Source organism: Protopterus annectens, chromosome 13.part0 (assembly GCF_019279795.1).
Source record: "Protopterus annectens isolate FY-2018-M chromosome 13.part0, PAN1.0, whole genome shotgun sequence".
Lineage (NCBI taxonomy): Eukaryota > Metazoa > Chordata > Ceratodontiformes > Protopteridae > Protopterus > Protopterus annectens.
Genome location: NC_056747.1, coordinates 1,123,468,876 through 1,123,475,200, shown reverse-complemented (window position 1 = coordinate 1,123,475,200; position 6,325 = coordinate 1,123,468,876). Strand labels below are relative to the sequence as shown.

Below are 6,325 nucleotides of genomic sequence, written 5' to 3'. Positions count from 1 at the left end.
ATGATTTGTCTGCGTAACACATCTGCTAAGGAGTTCTGTGCTCCGGCAGAAACCTTGCCTGAAGAGTTAGTTGCAAGCTTAGCAGTCTCCCATAAAATCATTGCTTGCCTGCACAATGGGTAAGAATGTGTTCCCCTTGTTTGTTGATATACCACATGACAGTTGTGTTGTCTGTTAGAATCAACACCTGCCCTGGAAGAAGTAACTCCTTGAAAGCCATTAATGCAAACTGGACTGCTAACATCTCCTTCATGTTGATATGTAGATGCTGTAGTCTGGCAGGCCACTTGTCTTGTATCCATTTTCCATTTAGATGAGCTCCCCAAGCAATGTCTGAGGCATCTGTCGTCAGAATTTGACTCGCCTCTGGCCGGGTCACAGAGAGTCCCTTGTTTAGGTGACATTCCTGAGCCCACCACAAAAATTCCTTCTGAATGCAAGGTATTATTTGAATGACAGTGTCCAAATCCTGGCAGTGCTGTGTCCATACATTTTGAGATACCATTGTAGCTTCCTCATATGCAGTTTGGCATTGGGAAGCACCAGAATACAAGATGCCATGAACCCTAAGGCTTGAAGGACTGTCCTTGCAGTCAGCCGGACTGAAGAGATAGTTGATGGAAGTAACTGGAAAGATTCTTTTGTTTGTCCGGGGTTAAAAGGCCATCTGGGCTGCTGTATTCAGTCTCACGCCCAGAAAGCACATGTCTTGAGAGGGTACTAGACTGGACTTTATTTCGTTCACAGAATACCCTAGGCATCTTAGCACTGCTATGACATATTCCAAATGCTGTAGAAGGTCTTCCTTTTCTTGAGCCAGTATCAGGCAATCGTCCAAGTAAGGATAGATTTGAATTCCTTTTAGCCTGAAGTAAGCTATCACTGGAGCCAGAACCTTTGTGAATACTCTGGGCAGTAGATAAGCCAAAGGGCAATGCAGAGAACTGATAATGAGAATTTCCAGCTCATACTTCCTGCAACTTAGTCTTATAGGCACATGAAGGTAAGCTTCCTTGAGATCTAAAGTTACCATCCAGTGATCCTTGCCCAGCAGAGGTAAAAGCTGTTGTAACGTCAACATTTTGAACTTGGGAATGTCCAGATAAGTGTTGAGGATAGATAAATCCAAAATTGGTCTCCACGTGTTCCCCTTCTTGGTACTAGGAACAGGCGAGAATAAAATCCTAGGCCCCTTTCTGGCACAGGAACCGCTGAATGGCCCTTATTTGGAGTAACTGAAAAATTTGCTTGTGAGCCTCTTGTCTTTGTAGAGGAGGAATGTCTGGCATGCCTTTGAAAGGAGGTAAGGTATGGAAATAAAACCTGTAACCGTGGTGAATGATATCCAGAACCCATTTGTCTTGGGTAATTAAATCCCAATTTTCTTTGAAAAGAGACAGTCTTCCTCCTAGAGGTGCCGCCAGGCGAGAAGGTACTGGCAGCTGAAAAGGCAGGTCATTGGGTCTGCTTACGAAAGGACTGACCCCTGCCCTCACCAGAAGTCTGAGCAGGTGAACTCCTGTCCTAGGCCTAAAAGCACCTTGAGCTCTGCCCCTACCACGTCTAGACCTACCCCTAGACTGGGAATCATAAGCAGGATAAGTCCATCCCTTAGCAGGCCAATTTCTACTAAACTTGGAGGCTGCACCTGCAAAAATCCTTAACAGTTTGCATAGACTTAGCCTTGTCCTCCATCTTCTTTAAAACTGCTTCCACAGGCGAACCAAACAACACATCAGACTGTAAAGGAGCATCCAAAATCCTTGTCTTAACATGCTCAGCTAAGTTCTGATCTCTCAACCAGGCGTGCCTACGAAGAACAGAACCAGTGGCAGCCACCCTGGAGGAGGCCTGCACAGCATCAAAACCACATTGCAAGGAATGTTTACCCACTTGTTCAGACACATGAACTAAATCCTGCAACTCTTTACACTCAATACCTTCCGCCAGAGCATCCACCTTAGATGTCAACTGTGAAAGAAGATAATTCTGATATTTTAACATGTGAAACTGACAATTCAACGCCCTCATGGCTAAAGTGGAAGAAGTATACACTTTCTTTCCCCATCTATCCAAAGCCCTTGCCTCTTTATCAGGAGGGACAGGATTTTTAACAACTGAGGCCTTCACACCTTTAGGCCCCTGAGAGACAGTTTCGGGTCTGCCCTAGGACTCTTAAAAGATACTTATGAGCTTCAGGCACCCTATAATACCTATCCGGTTTAACTGGGGCAGGAGGCAAAGAATCCGGATTCAGGGAAGCCTCTGCAAAAACATCTTCCACCACATTCAAAACAGGAGGTATAGCCAAAGGCCTGTGCTGGGGTAAAAACAAGAATTTCCTAAGCCTTTTCCTGGAATCAGAGAAATCTTGACCTTCCCATTTAAAATGCTCCCTCATGGAATGCAGAGTCTCTGAAAATGAAAAATCCTCAGGAGGGGAAGCTGAAGGAGTAGAATCATCCACATCAGAATCAGAATAAGGAGGGGACTCCTGCAAGTCTTCAGCCGAAGACTCAGAAGCCTCCGAGCATTGCTCAAAACTCTCAAACTCAGATTCCACCCTAGGCCTCTTATCAGGAGGGGGCATAGTAATCATAGTACTTATCATAGTAATCAAATCCTCTGCCATTTTAAGCATATGTTTCTTAGGCAAAGACCCTGAAGTACTAGGAGAAACCCCCACTGTAGCAAAACTCGGCCTGCCCGTCAAAGAAGCCTTGGAAACAGAAGGGGAGGCTCTGACCACCTTAGGAAGAGATGGAAGAACAGCCACCTGAGAAGCCCCCTCAGCCTGGCCTACGTCCTGAGAGGATACATCCTGTAACAGTAAAGTCTCTCCCTGAGACTCCAAAGAAACACCTGGCAAAACCTCCGGCTCCACTGAGCCCTCTAAAGAACCGACGTCTGGGACTGTCGGTTCCTCCACTCTAGGCTTTGCTGTTTTGTCCTTGCGTTTTAGCGAAGCGCCGGAACATCCGACGGCATTTTATAATTACAACGCTTCCCAAACACTAACCTGGCACAGTCTAACCTTCTCTTAATAGTGCGTTTGTTAAATCTAGCACAAGAGCGGCATCCAACAACGCCGTGCTCAGGCCCTAAACAAGGTATACACAAAGTATGGTAATCCCTATGAGGTATCTGTTTCCCACAAGAAATACAGTTATTCACTTTTTCTGACATCCGGTTAAATACTGAGGCAAGAAAACCAAAATATTCCCCAACGGGGTACTTAGCCAACTTTGATTCGGTCTGAAACTCTGGCTTCAGAAACTTTCAGAACGCCAACCTGCACTCGCAAAATTGCTTCTGCATCGGACCATGCGGCAAAAAAGACTGAGGATATGACGTCGGTCATGCGCATTAGTACCCTCGTCTAATGCGCCCTGACCGACGTCAGCCATATACTTTGGTATTCGGGCCGACTGGACAGCGGACTACCCAATAGTTAGGACTGCAGCAATGTGGAATGAAGAACATCTGCAATCAACTTGGAAAGGGCCCTGTTCTCCATAAGTTTCTGCACGACAAGATCCACATCCGTATCGGATAACGGTCTGGAAGATCGGGTCGAAGGGGCCGAAGATAGCACCGACCGAAGAATGGAAGGTGGCGGTAGCTCCGACACTGGTTCCAAGACCTGGGGCTCAGTGAAAGATAAACGTTCGACGCTCGGCCCCGAAGTCTATGGAACCGGCGAACGAACTTTTGAAGATGAACTCGGAGCCGATGACATGGGCTCCGACATCTTCGACCCCTTCGAGGACTTAGAAGCCTGGTCCGACTTGTCCAAAGCCTCCTGGAAGGCAGGCTTAAGTAGTCCCCTATCTATAAGTTTCCTGCGTCTATCTGTCATGACCCTCCCACTGAAGGAATGGCATATAGAGCAATCCTCTTGCAGGTGGAGAGGGCCAAGACAGTAGACGCAGGAAGTGTGGTTGTCAGTGATGGACATTTTCTGCCCACACTGACATCTTTTAAAACCGGATTTGGCTTTTTCTGACATAACCAGCAGTAAGACACTTTACTATGAAAAATTTTAAAACACTAGCTATAACAAGTAATAACTATAACAAAATATTTATATTGCTATAAGTGATAAGAAGAGGTAGGCCACAAAAGGGAACCTATGAAAAAATGACAGGACTAATTACAATAACACACACACGCACACACACACTAGTACTAATCAAAAACTAACTTCTCAAGAACTATAAGAACTTTTTAAAGTAGAAAGATAACAATTTTATCCGAATATAACAAAATTTTCTCTGGTCCGAGCTCTCGTCGATGTGATCCGTTGCAGCGGCAAACTAGATCTGGGTAATGGCAGGGAGGATTGTGGGATATAGCCTGGTCTCAAGCTTCTCCAAGATGCAGAGCTTTGCTATGCGGCCGATTCGGAGCCGGGGATCGGCTCCGAACCCGTGTGTAAGAACAAATGGCGAGATAGAACACTCTCGCATGTAGACTGCAAGATCCTAAGGATCCTGTTTTGATAATGGTGCTTCAGCTAGAGCAGCACATAGAAAATTCCAACTCTGCTCAAGACCTAACACTACAGGTCCTTATTAAACACACTACAAAAGATCTAGCAATCTTGATCACTAACTTAGACAGCAACTCATGCACACAGCTTCTATCATTAACCAACCAAAACTCCACCACTCAGATTATGCTTCCTTCATGATGCTAACTGCTGAACAGGCTAGCACACACAGTCATCAATAATAGAAAACTTCACAAATAAATTCAACGACCTACTTCATGCTCAGAAGAAAGCATTCAAAGTCTACCCTGCGGCAGGCAAGACCAAGCACTTTCAAAACCATGTCTCAAGCAACAAACTATAGACATGACCCCTGAAAATATAGCCTTAGCTGATACAAGGAAGCACCTAAAATATATATTTAGTTGACACTGTCTGCAAAGTTATTGACTTAAAAAGTAAACTAATGCATAACAGTAAAGTACTGGAAACAAAATACTGATGTACTATTTATAAATATACTAGGGCATTCCCTTGTATGTACTGAAACAAACAAAACAGTCTTACTTAAATATGGACCCAGCATGCAGAGTTTTCCTGTCATGTAAATTCAGAAATACGCATTGGCCAAAGAAGGCAGACTTGGTTAACATAAAGTGCAAGAGACTTCTGGGAGAGAGACGCAGCACTCATTTAATGAAAAACAGCCAGTCAGGTCTTGTGCTTTTGATCTCTGTCGCCACAATTGTGCTGAGAATGCTGGCTGAGTACTATGCCAAATAAGGCAGCATTATGTGTAATAGTGAATACTGTTTTTACAAGGACAACTTCTAAACCTATGGTCTAAAATTCTGCTGAACTGCTTTCTATCTTAACTTTCTTGAGTTATTTGTTCTCAATATCTCGGTTTCAGATCTGTTCTGGACTTATAGACCCTTGTAAGAAAAGCAAGTTCTAAACCTGTGTTCTAAAATTCTGCTGTGTCTCTTCCTACCTTATAACTTTCTCTCTCGAGATAATTGTTTGCAGTACCTTGGTTTCCTTGCTAATTCTTTCCCTTCACTTCCATTCTCCTCATGCCACGTGTCTAAACTCCCATAGAGGATAGTGGCATTCCAGAAACAATCTATTGCAATGGAAAACAAGAAGTTATGTACTCACCATAACGTTTGATGTATGTAGTCCATCTCACCTCACATTCTTACCCATGGGTTCGGAGCCGAACCTCGGCTCCGACTCGGCCATACTCTAGTTCGAAGTCTTTCAATTGGTTGGGTTAAGAAGGTATCCTATGCTGCACTGCTCCCTTTCCCCAGATCTTGTTTGTTGCGAGCTAATCATTCACTCCTCCACATACAACAACATACAGAGAAGGAAGAACATACTAACCAGAAAGGAATTTGAAACCATACCTAACCCCTAGGTCCTCCAGGATGGGGGAAGGGGGGGTAAGTAAGAATGTGAGGTGAGATGGACTACATACATCGAACGTTATGGTTAGTACATAGCTTCCTGATGTTATGTAGTCCAATCTCGCCTACATTCTTACCCATGGGACAGCGTCCTCAGCACCTCAGTCCTGGGAGGCTCAATGGAAAATACTCCTGAGCACTGTGGAACTAAAGGAAGACCTGCCTCTGGACACCAACTTCAACTTGTAGTGAGTAACAAAGGTGTGAAGAGATGCCCATGTAGCCGCAGCACAAATATCACCCATAGACAACCTGGCCTGAAAAGCTGTAGATGTAGACACAGATCGGGTAGAATGAGCCTTCACTCGAAATGGTAAATCCTTGCCCCCTGAAGCCTAAATGAATGAAATACAACTTGAAA

At 44.6% G+C, this 6,325-nt stretch overlaps 1 non-coding gene across 1 annotated transcript; it reads right to left on the bottom strand.

The window, feature by feature from the left end:
* Positions 1-4,666: 4,666 nt before the first annotated feature.
* On the bottom strand, positions 4,667-4,881 carry LOC122788461. Its single transcript, XR_006362674.1, has one exon. It is a non-coding gene; the product is annotated as a small nucleolar RNA U3 (small nucleolar RNA).
* Between the last annotated feature and the right edge of the window lie 1,444 nt (positions 4,882-6,325).